The sequence below is a fragment of the Malania oleifera genome, chromosome 6 (assembly GCF_029873635.1).
Source record: "Malania oleifera isolate guangnan ecotype guangnan chromosome 6, ASM2987363v1, whole genome shotgun sequence".
NCBI lineage: Eukaryota > Viridiplantae > Streptophyta > Magnoliopsida > Santalales > Ximeniaceae > Malania > Malania oleifera.
Window position 1 is genome coordinate 88,494,766 of NC_080422.1, and position 23,251 is coordinate 88,518,016.

Here is a 23,251-nt window from a genome sequence, read left to right on the forward strand (position 1 = left end):
ATATATATATATATATATATACACCTACCTGATGTGAAACTTTTAATTCTCTGTTGATATTTTATTATTTAAGTCAATTTAATTTCTTTCTTTTCTTATTTAGTATTGTCATTAGATTTAATTTTTTTTCTTGAATTAATTTCTACTTGATTTAAGTTCGGTTTGGTTTCTTGAAAGAAAAAAAATATCTTCTTTATGATTTACATTAGTTGTCTTTCTTTAGAAATTAAATTGTGTTAGGTTTCTTTAAGTTAGGTATCAGTTAATCAAAGTCCGATTTCTTTTATCGTGCTTAGTTTATTGTTTAATCATCAATGTTTCAAATTTGGTTAATTTCTTGATTGCATTAAAAACTTAGTTTTTGTGTGAGTTTGTGTCCAATTGAGTTTTTTTTTTTTGTTTTTTTGTGTGCTAGAGTTATGTTTAAACTATTGTTTCCAATTTTTTTCCGAAGTTCGACGCGTGTTTCAGTTCTTGCCTGATTAAATATAGGATTTTAATTTCTCGTTATTTAATTTAGTGCGTGTTAGGAATTAGAATTTAAATTGCATGTTTGTTTAATTTATCAAAAGAAATATGAAACAATACAGAAAACCCAAATCTGAACTGAGTTTAGTGACTTTTTATTTTCGATTGGAAATACGTAAAATTTGGACTTTAACTGCATTTCCTAAGAAGACGATCTAGCTCTTGGGCTATTTGTTATACGATGTAACTCCTATACTTAGGATAGATTCCGAGCTGCTCATTTTTCGAGTGAGTCACTTATAAATAGACATGAGCCCACTTTTTTTAGGAAATATCTTCTTCTGTATTAGGGTTTCGAATCTCCCTCTCTCTCTCTCTCTCTCTCTCTTCATTTTCTTGTGTTCTCTTCTCCTTAAAGCCCTCCCGAGCTCGCTTTCGCTCACCAATCATATTTTTCCCTCTCTCAGCTTGCCGACTCATTTCTCACTGCAAGTTAAGGGAGCTAGGGTTTTCGCCTTTCGAGCATTTTAGGCATATTTTCAGGAATAGGTAAGGGGAATAAATTATGTTAGTTTTTTTTTCTTAAATTTGAAATGATTAAACTGTAGTATATGGATATATGAATCTTATGATAATTGTATTGCAAAATCCAACCGATTAAAATTGAATATTAGTAAAAGGATTTGATTACGTAAGCTATTTTTTAAATGTGAACCATTTAAATTGAGGTATATGATTACAGAAATACTATATATGATTTTCTCAATGGATCAAGCATAGTGAGTATAATATGATATGATTCCTCTGGGTAATTATTATATTAGGATATAGCATTCCAAACGTGTCGCATGAGACTAATTTATGTCATTAAGTCTGTTATGACTTTTATGAAGTTATATTGGAAATGTATAGTAGTATATTGATTTTAAATTTTTTTTTAAATTGTACATGCATTTAGTTTGTGGTCTGTAATAATTGCATGACATACATAATTTGATTGATAAGCTCAACATGACCATAAGGAACCGGACAAGGATCATAGCTGATCTTAGGAAACAAAATCTTTAATGGAAAAATACCTCACTTAACAACAATACTCGTACATTTAAAGGGAAATTTTGTTAAGGTCAAAATCAGGGGCAAAATAGGAATTTCACTTGCCTCGTTCGATCAACCATCACAAGGTCATTTGACCTTGGTCGACCGAACTGAGAAGTGGACCAAAGTCAAAGCTTTGGTCGACCAAACCATTGGCATTATAAATGCCTTGGTTGACCGAACCGGTTAGAAGTCAACATATTGACTTCGCTCGGTCGACCGTTCTAAATTAAACGTATCATTCTTGGTTGACCGAACCATAAAGTGTCTCGCACCCTAACAACTTGGTCAACCAAATGTGCAGTTCAAATTATACTTGGTTGACCAAACCATATGAGCGGTCAACCGAACCTCAGCCATGGTTGACCGAACCTACGAAGGGTTCAAAATTGCCTTGAGATGGTTGACCCAATCCATAGTTCAAAATTGTCACGGTCGACCGAACATGGCAAAGTGGTCGACGGAACCTTCAATCTGATCGACCGAACCTCTCAAGTTGGAGAAATTTTTACCGCAGTTAAACAGGGTTAATTTTCATTAAATATAATTAAACATTTTCAAAATACCCTTGATGTCCACAACAGTTATATTTTTAGCAAAATCTATATATACCTCCCCATTTGCCTTGATTAGTACGGATATTAATTTTTGATTAGAAAAATTCTCTCCAAAATATTTTGTGCAGTAATTTTATACTTTTTGATTTTCAAGTATATTTGATTCTCCTTCTCATTATTCCTTTGCAAAATCATCTTAGAAAGAGAAAGCATATTGTTTTCATCCTCTTCATTTGCAAGCCCATTGCAATTTGAAGAGTGATTGATAAACATTCTTGTGGCCATATTTTCATATGTTTCAAAATCCTATACTCTCTCATTCATATTTGTAAAGTTTTTAGAGAGTAAGCTTGAGTTCTTTCCTTATTATTTCATTCATAGATATTGTTGGGAAGATTCAAAAGCTTGCTTTGAGTTTTTGATAAAACCATTTTTGCAAGCATAAACCCTAATATCTACTGTGCTTGATACTTAAAAATATCTTTGAAGATATTTGTTTGGGGGTTTTAAATATTCTTTGATAATTATATTTGGTAAAAAAGTTTATATTGATATCAAAGATCTTACTCTCACATACTCATATTCACATATTACTGAGAGTTAAAATATAGTTTACCGATTCTGACATCGAACTTTTACTTCATATAATACGTGAGTGCATTTGTGCTTCCACTTGTACACATCTATTTTTGTAGAAGCATTTTGTTTGTACGAAAATTTTCATATCTGTTGTATTTCTAACAGGTAGTCGGAAGAGGGAGACTAACCCTGTGAATAGTCCTAAATTGCTCAGACTCGGTTAGGAGAGCACTGAACTGGTTCAGAGCCGGTAAAGAGAACTAGGTTAACCATTTTGGTAAGGTGTAGGTGTCGCTCAATCCATGAAGCGAGCAACTAGTGAAATCCTCTTGCTTGTGAGCTTGACGCGGGGACGGCCGAACCCTGATAACATATCGTGTGTCGCTATCTTTCCTTGTACTATTTATTTTCCTACACTTTTAATTCTGCACATGTATGTTACTATTTATTGTCTTAATTATTTGACTTACATGCTTGAATGATCGAGAAATACTGAAACTGCTTTAATTGTTTAAATATTTGCTCAGCCAAACACCTATGTGATTGGGTTTGCATAAAAAGTCCCTAAGTTGTGAAATACTTGTTGTGGATTTGAACTTGACCTAGGCATAAATTTTTAAATACCCAATTCACCCTCTCTTTTGGAAATACACCAATTTTAACAATTGGTATCAGAGCCTCATTGCACTAGACTTAAACGTTTTTACAAAAAAAAAAAAAAAAATATCGCAATGGCTCAATTTGGTGTATCCCCATTCGGTGAGGAACAGTCTCCTACTAGGCCTCCTATATTTTATGGTGTCAATTAAACCCATTGAAAAATTAGAATGAGCGTATTTATAAAATCAATGGACTAGAGGGTCTGGTAGGTGATTGTCAAAAGAATTTGTATGCCAGCTAACGAAAATGATATAAATTTATGACATGCGAATTTATATGCCATGGATTTATTATACCGTGTTTTAGAAACTAATATTTTTCATGAAATATGGGAGGAGCTTGAAAAGAAATATAGAGAGTTCCAAGAGAAGGAGACTACCACTTCGGAAGTGTCAAGATCAAATGATCTGGAAGTGGTTAGCCATAAGGATAGTGCATTAATAGAACAAAAGGTATATGATTCTCACTCTAGCTTGGTTGACGATTTTTGTGTTGAATGCTGTGTTGCTACATGTGCTGAATCATCTATTAAATATTGTGATAATCCTATTATTGATGCACTTGATGATTGTCATGTAGAATACGGGAATATATTATGCGTTGAATCATCTATTGAATATTATGATAGTTCTGTTAATAGTGTATGCGATGATTCATATGAAAAAACATGTGATATAACTTATGGTGAATCATCTATTGTTTTTGATGATATTACTGCATGCAATGATTCATATGATAATGATTATAATAGTTCCTGTGATGAATCACGCACCGAATTGATAAATGAAAGCAAGCCTTCATATGAAAAATTGGAAAATGCTTTATCAAAAATGCGTAAGCTTCTAGCTAGGGTGTCTAAGCAAAAAAATATCATAAGAAAGGAAAATATAAGGATAGCAAAACAATTAAAATATTTAAAAGAATATCATTCTATTCTTGAAAAGAAAAAGATTGAGAAGATTTTGAAAATCATCTTCTTAGAGGAAGAAATAAAGGATTATTCTAAAGTTATAATCAAAAAATCATAACAAGCCCTTTAGAGTTAAGAAGATAAATATTTTCAAAAAGAGTTCATGCTTTGTTCATCATACCAATAGTCTGGCCTCATCAAGCAAAAAATAGGACAAATAAGCATTGCCCTTCCCAAAAATCCAAAATTTGCTTATATCAGAAAATGAAATGGCACATTCAATTTACTTGCCCATCTAGAAATGCTAGGGGTTTAGACAAAGAAATGATGTGGGTGATCATGAAAGCAAACCGTTTTGGACCAAAAGAAGATCAAACTCCAATAGGAACAACATAAATGTTTAAACTTGTCCTTAGATCTTAGGATTAGGTTTAGGGGTTGTGTTGACTGTGGGATCAGGGAGTGGTGTGTGCTTGAAACCAATCAAAACTTAGTATATGCCTTCACTATACACTATTTGTATACTAAGAACCTCAGAGAAATCATACCAACATGAAAATTCAAGAAATTTATCCAATTTGAACCTAATGCATATACATCATAATGATTGGGTAAAATATGAAAATATTAGTCAAAGTATGTCAAAGAAAAATTCACTTCCAAATGGACAAGGCATGCTTGCCTGGTAATTAAATCTAAATGCTTAACCCATGTTTAATTATGAACATCTTAAGTTAAGCATATTTTGTCCATTGCAAATGTTTGGGACTTTGGGAATTCATTATATATCTTTTAACCCTAATCTCATTGATCAAAATCCATTCATCACTCTTGTCATGATCACCGTTAATTATAAATTCCTATTCCACTAATGCTTAATAAAAAGACATCCTTATTGTAATCAAAACTAGAGGCAGTTTTAAATATAAATCCTCTGATCTTGGTTAACCTATTTCCTCTGTAGGGATTCTTTACCAACCACGATCACATTCAGTAAAGAATTCTATTCACTGGTTCATATCCTTGCTCAAAATAGTGATCATATTTAAAGGATACTTTCCATTCTCCGAAGAGCTCTGTTCTAAAAATAATCATATACTTATAAACGCTCTTTGCCAAAATAGTTAGGGCATATTCGCTAACACAAAGACATCTTAAATAAGGTCATGCTTCTCCAGAATACTCTCCCGAACTCAATTGAGATTAAATCTTTATGAGTATTTATCCTATTTCGCTTTATAAGCTCTCAAATAAACTCCCAATCAATAAAAGCTTTTGAATGTGCTAAATGGCCAAGTTAATTGCTATAGGTTTTGATCTCGATGATGAAATGAAATTTTAAAGAGACCTATGCACTTGTACTTAAAATTCAAAACCATTTGATCGTGTGCCTCTTACACGTATTAGGATTCATAAGAAAAGAGGTAGACATAGGCTTATCAATTTAACGAATATTCATTATGAATTTTTGGTCCGATAAGCCTAAACCATTCATTGCCAAGTCTAAATCACTAAAAATCGTAGAACACTTGACTAAAGAACTTGAAAAATAAGAAAAGGCATAAGATAGATTAGTGCATAACTCAGGGGGAGCATTTATCTTTTATGGTTATAAATTGAAATGTTCTCTTGATCTTATATCATATTATATGCTCATATGCCTTTATGGGAACTAAATTACACTTAGCTATCCATAGTGCACTGATTGATAAAAACTGTTGGATAGTTTTATTTTACATGATTTGTAATTGAGCTACTTGATTGCATGCCTGTGTTGAAAGTTTCTTACATGGCGAATGTAGTGGATGTGAATTGCATGTTGGTAGTGGATTATAGGTTGTTGCATGCTTGAATTTTTTTATCTATTGAAAATAACCACATTTTCAGGTATAGGTTTTATGAAAAAATGTCAAATTTATAGACGGCTTGCAGCCGAAATTTTGACAAAATTTTAAAAAATAAAATAAATATGTTAAAGTTTACAAAGATGATTATGTTAAAATAAATGATAAAATATTTTTGAAAGGATGAGTGAAAACTAAAAATAAATTGAATATTAAACTTCATCCTGGCATAATCATCAAATGTTTAGAAAGGCTAAGATCCATTCCTATAGGAAGAACATAAATGACGTATATGCATAACTTTCGTTTATTGAAATATTGAGGCTCTTTAGAAAACTTTGAACATTATATCCAGCACTTAAAGTTTCATATTATGATATGGATTGTTCTTGGTTTATGAGCATCATATCATTCCTAAATATCACTTTTTCTGATGCATGTGTGAATTATAGGGATAATTATTTTGGTTGTAATTTTTGAAATGAATTAATCAATATCCAATATAGTTATGATAAACTATTTAAGAATGTGTCCTTATACTCCTGACATACTTAGTGAAATTAATCTTGATGAGTATAAGTGGTTTATTTCATCTAAGCACTTATTCAAATGAATAGGGGGAGCATCCAAAAATTAAGATGCCTATCATATTATGCTCATAAATTTTTTCTTAGATCAGTTCTTGAATTCATTGTAGTTTGTGTGTAAAAGTGATGAAAATCATAATTAGAAATATATTGCTTAACCACAATGGTTCTTCTTTGCCATATGATCCTGCATTTGAATGTTAATATTTTCTTTGGATCCATATGGTTATTACTCTAGTTATAGTATGAAATTGTACTTAAATGTCAAACTAGACAAACTTTGTTTGCTTGATCGTGCATGATTTTTAAAGTTCTTTTTGCAAGCATAGCCCCTCAGTACTTCTTGATAATATTATAAAGGGGATATATATTTATATACATTTATATTTATATACATATTTATAATTTCATTTTGCAAGAAATTCTTTTAAGCTAAATATATTTTGTTTCTTGCATATGTGCTTAAATGCTATAACTTTGTTAATCAACATGTATATGCCCATATACTATATGATAAAAGGGGAGAATTTCTTTAGTGCACTTAAATGTTAAAAAGGGGGGTAATTTTATTTTATTTTTTAAAAAAAGGGGAGTTCTCTTAAGCTAAGTATTTTTTTTTTTTTAAATGACCAAAAATCTTTCACTTAACTTAAACCATTTTGCTGATGACAAAAGGGCGAGAATTTATGTGAAAAAATGTTAAATCTTTCTATGACCAAAAGGGGGAGAGAACGTTAAATCTTTCAATGACAAAAAAAGGGGAGAGGTTTGCTAAGCTATATGCGTGTGTGCATGTGCTTTATTATCAAAACTAAATGCATATTATTTGAGATGTCTTCTTTTGTAAATATGCTTGATCTATATTGTTTATTTTTCAAGTTATGCATATTCTTAGGGAAAGACTTTTCAGGATTAACCCATTTTGCTCCTCAGTGTTTTTCATCATCAAAAAGGGTGAGATTGTTGACTTTTTGAGTCCGATCTCTATTTTTATGCTGACAAAGCACCAGTATCTTATGTGTGTTTAAGTTTGTGAATAGGTTTACAATACAACACATACACATGAGGTTCAGAAGAAATGGAAGTTGGAAGAATACAAAGAACAAATTTACTTGGAGGATTCCATAAAAGACCAAAAAGAAGCAAAAGAAGATTGAAGACATTATTTGTTTTAAATTGTATATGTATTTAGTTTGTGGTTTGTAATAATTGCATGGCATGCATGGTTTGATTGATAAGCTCAATACGACCATAGCCTCGACCATAGGGAACCGAACAAGGACCATAGTTTATCCTAGGACACAAAATCTTTGATGGAAAAATCCCTCACTTAAAAACCATACTCATACATTTAAAGGGAAATTTCGTTAAGGTCAAAATCAAGGGCAAAATAGGAATTTCACTTGCCTCAGTCTTTCGACCATTGCAAGTTCATTTGACCTTGGTCAACCCAACTAAGAAGTTGACCAAAGTCAAAGCTTCGGTCGGTCGAACCCTTGGCGTTATAAACACCTTGGTCGACTGAACTGGTAAGAAATCAACATGTTGACTTCGCTCGGTCGACCATTCTGAATTGAACGTATCATCTTTGGTCGACCGAACCATGACGTGTCTGACATCCCAACAACTTGGTCAACCAAATTTGTAGTTCAAATTAGACTTGGTCGACCGAACTATATGAGCAGTCAACCAAACCTTAACCATGGTCGATCAAACCTATGAAGGGTTCAAAATTGCCTTGAGATGGTCGACCATATCCATAGTTCAAAATTTCCATGGTCAACCAAACTTGGCAAAGTGGTTGACCGAACCTCAAATATGGTCAACCAAAACTCTTGGGTTGGCAAAATTTTTACTGCAGTTAAACAGGATTAATTTTCATTGAGTATAATTAAATAATTTTCAAAATACCCTTGATGTCCCCAACGGTTATATTTTTAGCATAATCTATATATACGTCCCCATTTTCCTTGATTAGTAAGGATATTACTTTTTTATTAGCAAAATTCTCTCCAAAAAATTTTGTGCAATAATTTTATACTCTTTGATTTTCAAGTAGATTTGATTCTCCTTCTCATTACTTGTTCGCAAAATCATCTTAGAAAGAGAAAACATATTATTTTCATCCTCTTCATTTGCAAACCCATTGCAACTTGAAGAGTGATTGATAAACATTCTTGTGGGCATATTTTCGTATATTTCAAAAGCCTATACTCTCTCATTCATATTTTTAAAGTTTTTAGAGAGTAAGCTTGAGTTCTTTCCTTATTATTTCATTCATAGATATTTTTAGGAAGACTCTTCATTAGCTTGTGAATCTTTGCATCTTTATTGCAAGATTCAAAAGCTTGCTTTGAGTTTTTGATAAAACCATTTTTGCAAGCTTAAACTCTAATATCTACTGTGCTTGATACTTAAAAAATATCTTTGAAGATATTTGTTTGGGGTTTTAAAGATTCTTTGATAAATATATTTGGTAAAAATTTTATATTGATATCAAAGATCTTACTCTCACATACTCATATTCACATATTACTGAGAGTTAAAATATAGTTTACCCATTCTGATATCGAGCTTTTACTTCATATAATACGTGAGTGCATTTGTGCTACAACTTGTACACATCTATTTTTGTAGAAGCGTTCTATTTGTAGAAAAAAATTTCATATTTGTTGTATTCCCGACAGGTAGTCGGAAGAGGGAGACTAGCCCTGTGAATAGTCTTGAATTTCTCAGACTTGGTTAGGAGAGCACCGAACTGGTTCAGATCTGGTTAAGAGAACTAGGTGCACCATTCTGTTAAGGTGTAGGTATCGCTCCACCCATGAAGTGAGCAACTAGTGAAATCCTCTTGCATGTGAGCTTGAGGCGGGGATGGCCAAATCCCGATAACATATCGTGTGTCATTCTCTTTCCTTGCACTATTTATTTTCCTCCAGTTTTAATTATACACATGTATGTTACTATTTATTGTCTTGATTATTTTACATACATGCTTGAATGATTGAGAAATATTGAAAATGCTTTAATTGTTTAAATATTTTCTCAGCCAAACACATGTGTGATTTGTGAAATTAAGAATAGCTTCCCAAAAGGGGGGGGTGAATTGGCTTTTCAAATTTTCTTTTTAAAGTCCTTAACTACCTTTAATATTTAATCAATTCTTGGACTTGTTACTTGGTTTCTTTTAAACAACCAACAAGACAACTGACAGAACATTCAATCTTCAACCACAATTTGTTTGCCAAATATGAGTTCACTGTAGCACTATTAGATTGATGGAAGATTCAAGATTCAGTACTTTCTAAAATATAAACACAGTTAACTCAATCTCAAGCTTTATACCATTCAATCACAATATATTTATAGTATAACTTTCAGCTTTTGTATTCTATTTAGCCTTGTGGTGAATGTGAGTTTAAACAAACCCCGATATATATGAAATTGCTTCTTCAATATGATGTTCAATATAAAATCCAATTACTCTTTCCAAACTTCAGAATTCAAATAAACTCTTAAGTTAATTTATCTTTGGGATGTTTAACCAAGTAACGTACTCCCGTATGGTTTCTGTAAAGTATGGTTTAAACAACGCACTCCCTCTCGGTTTCCGCAATCCCAAATCAAAATTAGACCTTAAGTTTGTTTGATTTCCAAATATACGTAGTTTGTATAATTTTTGAATTTAAACCATCCACGCAATTGAAATAAGTACTGAAAATTAAGACTAAGGGAAAGAGAGAATGAGACGGAGATTTTAACAAGGTTTGCCTTATACCTAGCCTACGTCCTCACCTTTGGCAAACCACCAAAGGATTACTAAACTTGTTCCTTTAACGGGTGGAACAAACGTTTACAACACTCCTTGGTTAAGGTTAGAGCCCGCCTTCTCCAAACGATATCCCCTGATCCGGTCACTCCTTACATAGGCTAGAGCCCGCCTCTCTAAGCAATATTCCCTTGCTTAGCCAACAATCCAAAAAACTCTTGGAATTGTCAATCTACAAGAAATAATTCAAATAGATGCGTACAAATAATGCTGACACAAAGAGCTGATTAGTACACTTTAGAAACTAATATACTTCAAATTTAAAATATCAAAAGAATGAAGTAAGAAGCTCAATGTAAATATCACCGATTTACTTCTCTTTGACGAGGATCAAGAACCTAAATCAGATATTTTAGAGAAGTTGTAAAAGCTCAGATATTTCTCAGAAATTTCGCAGCAATACAGAGATTTAAAACAAATAGCAAGAAGCTTTGAGTGAAAGAGATCTTGAAAAAAAAATTTCAATGCTTGGTGTATTTTGATTCTCATAAACCATGTATATATAGGCTTCAAAAACACTTTCATTCGTTCTCCCCAAATTTACTTGGAGTGCCCCCAAAGTTTCCAAAAATATTAGGGTGCAAGTCAATTAAATTTGAAAAAGAGAAGTTTGAAAAATCTGCCCGTTGTCGTACTTCGATTGCCTGAGGTGCAACCTCAGTAGTCTGATGTGGGTTCAGGAACCTGAAGACACAGGGTCAGGAGCCTAAAGATATACTACCTATTTGATTTTCTTCAGCAAAAATCTTTGGTTGCCTGAGGATTTAACCTCAGTTGCCTAGACAATACAAAAACACTTGCCTCCTTTCTTTTTCAAAGATATTTGGTTTCTTTACTTTCTTACTTTTGAAAAACATTTCCAGGGGTATTAAAATAAAGTCTCTAAGTCCATCTTTATCCCCTAATGAGCTTCATTTCGTTCACAATGACATTTTTAACTTTGAGGTACTTACATGAAAATTTCCTAACAATATGAATATTTCTTGTTCTTTGAAACTTCATGATCATCTTAAAGCTTTAGGTTCATTTCATCTTCAGATGTCTTTGTGCTTCCTGGTTTGATCACTTCATGACAAGCCATACATCTTTAAGCTTGTTGGTGATCTTTTGAAGCTTTGTTGAGTTTGGTTTTTTCGGATTCTTGAAAACATCATTACTTAAACACATAATATTATTAACCTTTTCTTCATTTTTTATCATCAAAGCAAGAGGTGAAAGCCTTGTTAGGCTAACAATTTGGTTTGCATAGAAAGTCCCTAGGTTATGAAATATTTCTTGTGGAATTGAACTTGACCTAGGCATAAATTTTTAAATACTCAATTCACCCCCCTCTCTTGGGAATACACCAATTCTAAAAAAATCCTTGAATATTGAACTGATAAATGATTATGATGATATACGGATCATGTAAAGGCTCAGTGCTAAGGCTACCTAGAGAAAGTATAGTGCAACCACACTAGTGTGATAGTGTTGGTATCGAAGGTACGATTAGGCCTAGGAAGAGTAGAGTACCCTCTCGTACAGACCAGCCTGGGTTGTATGCTCTTGTACGAGCCATCACGGAGTTGTACCTTCTTGTATATGCCAACATAGGGTTGTACCCTCTTGTACGGGCCAACTTAGGGTTGAAAATTTGTACCCAAAAATAGGATATAATTGATTTAGCATTGGTCGGTCAACCATGGCTAAATCTCGCCTTCGAGCCGCACAACCCAATCATGCGGGGTGAATTCATGAGGTTACCAGATTGTTTAGTCAGGAAGGTTCTTCTAAGTATATGTGTAGATTTATATTACAAATGAAATGGAAAGTACGTATATCTACTTATATAGGGGTGAGTTACAGTTTTAAATGCTATTTCTTTAACGTTAAAATAATGGTTATATTTTGTCTACACTAAAACTCATGTTAGCCACACACCGATGATAATCTATTTCTTCCTACTGAGAGGTGTCTCACCCCAATGAATATTTAACTTTTCAGGTCCTACAAGAGATCAGGCTTAGAAAGCTTTGGGAAGGGTTAGTTATTGTAGCTATAGTAAGTGGCTATAAGATATGGAACTTATTATGTTTTATTTTAATCTTTGGGTTGTAATAATGCTATTTGGAGATACTTATGTTTGTAATAGTATTGTACTCTGGTAATGTACTCAAGGTGTTTAAAAATTATTTTCGCTGCTTTTATTGGATAATTGTGGTATCAAAGATTATAGATATTTAAATAACACACTGCACCCCAATTTCGGGTTTTGGGAGTTACAATACATCCAAAGTTGAGTTTAAATCATTGAAAATTTAGGACACTTAGCTAATTAGAAAAATAAAAATAATATAAAAGGCATAAGATGGTACAGTGCATAAGTGAGGGGGAGCATTTCTCTTTATAATGTCATAGCTATATAAATTAAATGCTCTGATGATTATATCTGTTTGCTTTGGTGTATTCCCAAGAGAGGGGTGAATTGGAAAATTAAAAATTTCTCCCCTAGGTTCAACTAGTTTAGCAACAATATATTCACAACCTAGGGTCTATCTATACAATTCCAAATGCACAAATAAATAAGACGTGCGAAAATTAAATCATGCACAGCATTCACAATATAACATACACGTGCGGTAAATAAATTACGAAAAAATAAAATGCACACACGATATGTTATCGGGGTTTGGCTAACTGTGCCTACGTCCCCTCCTCTAGCTCGTTAGCCCGAAGATTCCACTAATGCTCACTTAACGGGTGGAACAGCACCAGTTACAACCGGGTCAATTAGCGGGGTTGACCTCAACCTACACCTTATCAGTATGGTGCACCAAGCTTTCCTAACCAAGTCTAAGCCAATCCAGCACTATTCCACAGGGCTAGTCTTCCTCTTCATGCTCACGCCTGGAATACAACAAATGACGTAAAATTTATGTACAAACAAATGCTTCTTACACAAGCTGATATGCACCACTACGCATAAAATAATCAATGCACCTCAAGTATGTATGAACTTTAAGCTCGGTGCTCTACGTGTGCAATCAACACTCAATAAGATGTATAATCTCAAATATGCGTAGAGTGTTCTAACAAGCTAATCTTTGAAACCAAAGTATATCAAATCTCAATATCATATTAGTGTTTCAAATATGCTAACAATAATATTCAACAAACTCAAAGAAAATATTTTCTCAAATTGTATCAAGCACTAGAGTTGGTTGAAATAAAGCTTTATAAAATATTTTGCACACAAAATTACCGGCTAAGGTACCTTGCAATATCTATGCAAGAACTACAAGCTTCAAAGTCTTCCCACACAAGATTTCTTAAATAAAATCAATGGGAGAACTTTAAGTTTTACTCTAAATAATAAAATCAAACAATAAGCACAAAAAATGAGAGTATGAGCAAATGAGGATTAAGCACAAGCACTCTAAATATACTCACAACACTTGAAAGATCAAGGAAAATGAAGTTCTAGAGTGTTTGGGAGTAGTATAGGCTAAAATAAGATTTTTTATTTTGAGAGAATTTGGCCTTAATTATTTTTGCTAATCCTTGCTAATCTAAGTAAATGAACATGTATATATAGGCGAGGGGATATTTTTGACCGTTTGGGACTCAATGAGGATAATTAGAAAAGCTTAAAACAAGTTTCGAAAAATTAACCTAGATTACCCCTTTTAATTTTTAGTAAAAATTAATTTAACCCGAGAGATTTGGGTGGCTGAACTTTAGTTCGGTCGCCCTAATAGACTTAGCTCAAAAAAGCCTTTTAAATGGTTCACGTTCTCGAGTTCAAACTCGATTGGCTGAAAAAAAGTCAAAAAGATTTAGTGCGTGGTTCAAGTGCCCAAAAATACGTTCGATTAACCGAACCGAGAGAGTCAGTCGCCCGAGGCTTGTTTTGAACTAAAAAGTTCAACAGCTCGAGTTGGTGAAAAGTCACTTTCTAAGGGTTCGGTCGCCCGAGGGCAATAGGATCGTTTTAGGTTTGGTTGCCTGAAGCTTGGTCAAACCGTTGACTTTTCAATGGTTCGGGCGCTCGAGGTGATTTGAGCACCTAGGGTTCGGTCGCTTGAACTTTCTTATTTTATGCCTATTATGTTCAATTTCATTTTAAGTTGATCGTCCGATTGTGAATGTGAATGGGGACTTTCTTACGTGCAAGTGCTGGGACCTAGGGTCTCTCTAAGGCCTTTTTAAGTATGCCAAAAGACCTGGTGTCAGTCGACCTATCCCTAAGGTCAATCTACTGTCTTTGAGCTTTAGTTCCTATATGCATGCCATGCATTAATTATTACAAGCCGTTCCTATATTACTATTACAAATCCAATATTAAACTTATAAAATTACAACAATAAATCTTCTGGGTCTTCTTTTGCTTCAAGTCATTGTGTGCCGCATGCCATCAATATGATCCAGTTAGTATGATCCTACACACAAACTTGAAAGCCATTAAATACAAAGAGTATTTGTTGAAATTAGGAATAACTTCCCAAAAGGGGGGTGAATTAGATTTTTAAAACTTTCTCTTTAGTTCTTTTAAAGTCCTTAACTTCTTTTGTGATTTAACCAATTCTTTGACTTGTTTATTTATTTTGTCAATCAAATAAGAACAATCAATCAACAACACAATTAAACACGATTAAACATTCAATCTTCAACCACACTTTGAAAGTAAAAGCAATCAAACAATTAATCACAATTTTCAAACCAACACAACCAATTTGATTGCCAAATATAAATTCACTTCAGCACTATAAAATTGATGGAAGCATTCAAGTTTAATATATGTAACTTTCAGCTTTTATGTTGTGTTCAGCTCTATAGTATACATGGAATTTCTTCTTCAATATGATGTTCAATATCAAATCCAATTACTCTTTCCAAACTTCAGAATTCAAATAAACTCTTAAGTTAATTTATCTTTGGGGTGTTTAACCAAGTAACATACTCCCGTATGGTTTCCGCAAAGAATGGTTCAACCAATGTACTCCCTTTTGGTTTCCGTAACTCAAATCAAAATCAAACTTCACTACAAAAAAACACGTTTTTAGTGACGAAAGTATTAGTGACGGTTTTAAAACTATCACTAATAGTGATGTATTAGTCATGGTTCTTTAAAACCGTCACTAATAGTGCACACATTAGTGACGATTTTAGCAGTTGTCACTAATATAACATTATTAGTGACGGTTTTAAATTCGTCACTAAAAACTGCGTGGCAAACAATTTTCGCGCAAATTTTTTTTTCGAGAAAATATTAACGATGATTTTATGGTATTAGTGATGGATTAAATTCGTTACTAAAAGTCGCTTATTAGTGACGATTAACCAACCGTCACTACTAATATTTATGAATATATAAAAAAATTTAGTTAAGGGTATTAGGTCAGGTTATTAGTGACGAATTACAAGTTTCGTCACTATTGGTCATTATTAGTGATATATTTGACATCCATCACTAATACTTCACCTTTTAAAAATAAAAAATAAAAAAAAAATTTGATTTCAGAGTATTAGTGACGAATTTTTAAATTCATTACTATTGGCCTATTATTAGGGATGGATTCGAGAATCGTTACTAATACTTCTTGTTTTTTAAAAAATTAAAAATTTTAAGTTTAGAGTATTAGTAGCGAATTCATAAATTTGTCACTATTGGTCCCTTATTAGTGACAGATTTGAAAAAGTTACTAATAATGGTTTTTTTTTTTAAACAAATAAAAAAAAAATTTAGTTGAGAGTATTAGTGATAATGTTGTAAATTCGTCACTAATAAGGGACCAATAGTGACGAATTTTTAAATTCGTCACTAATTTTCCTTTTTAAAAAAAAAAAAATTTAAGTTCAGAATATTTGTGACAAATTTATAAATTTGTCACCATTGGTTCTTAATTAATGACGAATTTCTAAACTCGTCACTACTATGCCATTATTAGGGACGAATTGTGGACCGTTACTAATGCTATGTCATTTTTTTTATAAAAGGACGAAGAATAATAGTGACGGTTTTGAAAACGTCACTAATGCCCAAAATCTTTTATCCCTATCCACAGGATATTTTCCCTCCTATTCTCCTGGCTCCTTCTCTTCCCCGCGACGCGATCGTCTCTCCTAGTCTCCTGCTACTCTCTCTCGGCCTGGTGTGCTCGACTTCGCCGGACGTCGTAGGCTTCGTCGGAGCCCTAGCGGACTGACGGCCTGGTACGCCCTCTCCCAGTTTCCCGCTATGAACCCCGTCAAACCCGGCCCTTTCCCAGTCTAGCTCCCACTGTTCCCAGCCGACTAACGGCCTTAGCTTCTCGCTAGACACCTTAGGTTTGTTCCCTTGTCTTTCTTCTTTGTTTATTTTTATTTTTATTTTTATTTTGGCTGGAACCTCAACAATATATTAAATTTCTAGGGTTATTTCTTAATTTTAAAATAGTCAATCCCTAACCATGTTTTTGGGGGCATGGAAAATTTTTAATTGGTTTGCTTAGATTTAGACAGAATTTAGTTTTTGTATGGAGTTATTTTAATCTATAGAAATGTACATTTAAACACAAAATTTTTGCTTTCAAAAATACATATTATCACTGTATTTTTTAATTTTTAATAGTAATACTTAGTCTTAATTATGTATATTTAAATAAGCTGCCCCTACTTAATAATACATTATAATTTTTACAGAGCTATTCATGAGCCAAATTGAACGAGCCCGTCTGTGTTCACACTCAGCTTGTTTACTGAGCCTAAAAATTGGGCTTGGGAATGCTCATTAAGATAATATACGAGCCCAAATAAGCTCCTATTGAGCCGAGCTCCCTTGGTTCATTTGCAGCTCTAGCCATCCCAAAGTAAGTTTGAACTGTGGAACTTCTATGGTGGGAGTCCCAAGGTGAAACTATTGGTTGTTCCCTATGGGACCTTCTACTATCATCTCTTGAATGATGATTGAAAATTTGGTCTGTGCCTTCTATGTTGTAACCAGCCAAAAGATGGTAATATCAATTTATACGATCATTGCTAAATTGCTAGTTGATTGGTTGACATGGTATTAGATGATGCTATTTCTAAGGCTCAAAATGCATTTGTGGGGGGTTGGCTGATTGTGGATGCAATTTTGGTTGCTAATGAGGTTGTGGAGGAGGTTTGCAGGAAGAGGAAGAAGAGCATTATTTTTAAGCTAGATTTTGAAAAATCTAGGGTTAGTTGGAATTTTTTGGATAAGGTGTCGACTAGAATGTGTTTGGGGAGAGATGGTGGAATTGGATGAAAGGTTTCTTGTCTAATGCTTTTTTCTCTATTGTTATGAATGGAGAACCTAAATCATTGTTAAGAGCATTGAGAGATGTTAGACAAGGGGATCCTTTATCTCCTTGTCTATTTGTTTTGGTTGATGTTTAGAATGTTGGAGGGGCTGGTTTTTAAGGGTTTAGTTAAAGGGCTGGAAGTGGGTAGGGAGGGGGTTTGTCTATCCATCTCTAGTTTGCTAATGATACTATGTTTTTTATTTGTGATCATAGATATTCTTTGTTGAACATTTTGTGACAATATTTGAGAGGATTTTTGGGCTTAAAAAATTAATTTGGGGAAGAGTGCTATAGCAGTCATCAATTTGGGGAACAGTGGTATAGAACTACTAGACATCTAGTAGGTCGAGGGAGTTGGCTTCGTTAGTGTGCCTCTTGGAGGTCCTTGTCTTATCTAGGTGTTTTATTGTGGGGTAATTCTAGGTCCTTGGCTTTTTAGGATATGGTGGTGGAGAGTGTTTCAAAGTGTTTGGATGGGTGGAAAGGTGTGTTATTTCATTTTGGGGGTCTCATCACTCTTAGTCAGGCTTGTATCCCCAAAAAAAAATATATGGAAAATTAATAAGCAATGACCTAGTAATTAATTAATCTTTGCCCGTCACCACCGCCCTCTAGTGCTTGACCATTTCCATGGTTAATAAGAATTGGTTCATTACAGCTTGGTTAAAGGTGAGACTTGGGCTTGCAACTAGGCCATTGATTTGCATTTTTGAAGTTGCTGCAAATTTTCTCAAAGTCTTAAGAAAGATGCTTTGTATTTTTGACAATTGAAGGGGTTAGTGTGTTCTGTTTTTGTTCTTAATATTTTTATTTGTTTTTTTTTTTTCTGTACCATTGGGGTTTGTCTTAAGGCAATTTTGAGATCATAATTTGAAATGAATGAATTTCAAATCTTGCATAAAAATATATACATTTTCCAAGCATTTTTAAAATTTTTGCTATTCGATAATAATGGGTACATTGTATTTTAAATTTATATAATAGTGTTTGAACACGAGGTATAAATGAATTAGAAGATGAACTAGATGAAGGAAAGGAAAATGAAATAAGAAAATCAAGGAAATTGCATTGGTAATATATTTTTTTTTCTGTCAATTCTACTTTATTTTGCATGCAGGACCATTGTTTTTTCAGGCTCTATTCTTTTAAGGATCATTAATGTCTTCGTTAGTAGCTAACTTTATGGCTGAGCTCATGAAATTTTAGTTTTTGTTTACATCATTTCATCCCCAGGCGATTGTCTTGTTTGATAGTATACAATACTTTAGGACCAAACAACATTTTCAAATGTTTCCTAAAAGTGTAAAAAGGGTCAAGGAGACGTAATTTAGCTATCCTTAACTTAGATTTTGTCGTCATTGAGAAGGGTTTGTTATATAATTTTAGGTCTGCTTTTGATAACTTCTATCTTTGATAGTGGGCATATCATTTGCAGTGCATATACAATGAATGGAGGGGCTTTATCTAATTTACCCGAAGTTTTTTTTTTTCAAAATTGATTTGAAATACGATAAGCCTGCCCATGTAGACAAAATGAATTTTAGCCTTTTATTTGATAGGTTGTCTCTTATAGTTAAGGTATGATTTAAATATTAATTTTATTTCCCTTGAATCTTGATGCCCTTCTTGTGGATGCAAATTCATTTTGTCTACATGGGCAGGCTTATCGCATTTCATATCAATTGTGAAAAGAAACTCCGGCTAAATTAGATAAAGAATCGTTTATGCAACCACCACCATCCACGGCCTCGTCGTCCTTCTCTATCATCCATGACCTCATTGTAGCTAGAGATGGGTATATATTTAACTTTAGTTTAATAGATGATTTAACTTCTGGAGTGCATGCTTGGATTGATATATCTTGTGAACTGCATGGCTGATGCAGTGATGTGTATAGCCTGCTGGTAGATACTTTTAGGTTGTTGCTTATCTTAATCTAAATGGCATCTGTATGATGCAAAAATATTGTGAATTGTGAATTGCATACTTTTGTGACTTGTAGGTTTGGGAAATGTTCTATTTATAGACGGCATGCTGCCAAAAATTTGTTGACTTTTTCCCAAAATAGTCATAGCCATATACCATATGCTTATATGGTTATAGTGTGCTGAATGTTAAAGCATTTTTGAAAGAATGAGTGAACTTCAAATGAACTTTGAACTTCATCTCTAAATTTACTTTTGCATATGTTAAGTGAAAATTCTATCAATCATGGACTCATTTGAATTATTTGATTTTTATAATTGTTTTAGAGTCCTATGGAAGCCATGTAAACCATAAACATCACATTCTATTTTTTCATAGAACTAAATTTTGATATATATTGTTTATGAGATGTATGAACACGTTACATTATTTAATGCTTATTATATGAAACTCTTGTGCACTTGTAAAATTCATTACTGGTTGGATTATTGTGAATTATTTATTGTAAACACCTAGGCTTGGAGCACATCTCTATGAAAAATGTCATATTTACAGGACAAATGCTGCCAAAATTTTTTAAAAAGCATATACTAATTTTTTTTACTTTCTTAATTTGTAAGGTTTGCAACCATCACAATGTCAGCACGATGTCATGCACTACAGATGTAGCTTTTGACCTTTTTTGTTATTTGAACAGATGAAATTTCTGTATTTGAATTTGAATTTGTATAATATATTTGTATTTAAATTTGAATTTGTATAATATATTTTTATTTTTTATTTTTATTTAAATTTAAATTATAATTTTGAATAATTTATGAATTTTTTAGCAATTATGGTTTAATGTTACGTATACGAAAATGAAATTATAGATTTTTACAGGAATTAATAATTGGAAAAAAATTAATTTAAAATTATTAGTGACGGTTTTGTAGTATTAGTGACGGTTAGAAAACCGTCACTAATAGTTGCCTGTGAGCAATAGTGACGATTTTCAAACCGTCACTAATAATAGAGTATTAGTGACAAATTTAAAACCGTCACTAATACTAAGGCTTTAGTGACGATTTTTGATCGAGCTGGTATAAAATTTGTAGTGACGGATTTAGATTTTTTAGTGACAGTTTTAATCCGTCACTAATACATTATTATTAGTGACGATTTGAAAAAATCGTCACTAATAAGTATTAGTAATGACAAATATAGCAACTAATTCAAAACTATCACTAATAGTATTACTGACGGTTTTGTGAGTATTAGTGATGATTTTGAACCATTACTAATAACCTTATTTTTTGTAGTGCTTTAAGGTTTACTTGATTTCCAAATATTTGTAGTTTATATGATTTTCAAATTTAAACCATCCACGCAATTTAAATATGTACTGCAAATAAAGAATAAGGAAAGAGAGAGTAAGATGGAGATTTTTATGAGGTTCGGCTTATACCCAACCTACGGCCTCGCCTTTGGCAAACCACCAAAGGATTACTAAACCTATTCCTTTAACGGCAGAACAATACCTTTACAACACTCCTTGGTTAAGGTTAGAGCCCACATTCTCCAAACGATATCCCCTCATCCGATCACTCTTTACATAGGCTAGAGCCCGCTTCTCTAAGCAATATCTCCTTGCTTAGTCAACGATCCTAACAACCTTTGGAATCTTCAATCTACAAGATAAAGATAAAATAGATGTGCACAAAGAACTTGCTCCTCAAAGAGCTGGTTAGTACCACAATTACAGCACAACTAATATACTTCAAATTCAAAATATCAAAAGAATAGAGTAAGAAGCTCAATATAAATACCACTGATTTACTTCTCTTTGATGAGGATCAAGAACTTAAATCAAATACTTCATAGAAGTTGTAAAAGCTCAGAGATTTCTCAGAAATTTTGCAACAATTCAGAGCTTTAAAACAAATAGCAAGAAGCTTTGAGTGAAAGAGATCTTGAAGGAATTTTCAATGCTTGGTTGATTTGTTTCTCATAAACCATGTATATATAGGCTTCAAAAATACTTTCATTCGTGCTCCCCAAGTTTACTTGAAGTGCCCCCAAAGTTTCCAAAAATAGTAGGGCGCAAGTCAATTAGATTTGAAAAAGAGAAGTTTGAAAAATCTGCTCGTTGTCATTTTCGGTTGCCTGAACTACAACCTCAGTAGCCTGAAGTACATTCAAGAGCCTGAAGACATAGGGTTGGGCACCTGAAGATACACTGCCTGTTAGATTTTCTTCAGTAAAAATCTTCGGTTGCCTGAGGATGTAACCTCAGTCGCCTAGGCAGTACAAAATCACTTTCCTTCTTTCTTTTCAAAGATATTTGGTTTCTTTGCTTTCTTACTTTTGAAAATATTTTCTGGGGTATTAAAATAATGTCTCTAAGTCCATCTTTATCCCTTAATGAGTTTCATTTCATTTACAATGACATTTTTAACTTTGAAGTACCTACATGAAGATTTCCTAACAATATGAACATTTCTTGTTCATTGAAACTTCATGATCATCTTGAAGCTTTAGGTTCATTTCACCTTCCAATGCCTTTGTGCTTTCTGTTTTGATCACTTCATGACACAATATACATCTTTAAGCTTGTTGGTGATCTTTCGAAGGTTTGTTGAGTTTGACTTTTTCAGATTCCTGAAAACATCATTACTTGAACACATAATGTCATTAACCTTTTCTTCATTTGTTATCATTGAAACAAGAGGTGAAAGCCTTGTTAGGCTAACATTTGTCATTATCAAAACCGGGTATGACCAATAGGGTCAGCAATCTCTCCTTTTTTTTATGATGACAAATACTTGCCTACTTCTCCCCCTTTTGGCAACAACAAAAATGGCTCAAATAAACATTTAAGCATATAGGGAAATAAGAGGAAAATATCATTCATATACAAGATATGGTTTGGAAAGATTTTAAGAAAATTCAATAGCTTGCCGTTTGAAACTATAACATTTCTCAAAAATATCTATATAGAAATAACCTGATTTAGCTCAAATTTTCAATCATCCAAAACAATAAACTCAAACAGTCCAGTATGATCAAAAACAATAAACAAAAGTATAACTATCAACATGCAAGAGATATGATAGTCATGCATTGCAAGCCATAAACAAATTCACAAAGTATGAAATATAGCATTGAAGCACACAAACTGTATAACTGGTCATTAAAAGGTTCAAATGACATAACAAACATGATTAGATTAGAATTATCCACAAACCATAAGAATTTAAATCATATCATAAGACCCGTAAAAGATTTGATTTTAAAACATACGACATATGATACCAAATAAAAGGTTTGAGCATAAAATAGTATAACTAGTTTGCATGAATTTTCATGTGAGATCCATGAACCAGTTATGCAACATCCTTTGTAAATTTTGTTAAAATAATAATAATAATAATAATAATAATAATAACTTCATGACTTAAAATTTTAAAGCATAGATAGCACAAGTCATGAAAGCAATTAGCACACAAGCAAGAAATAAAACATATTTCA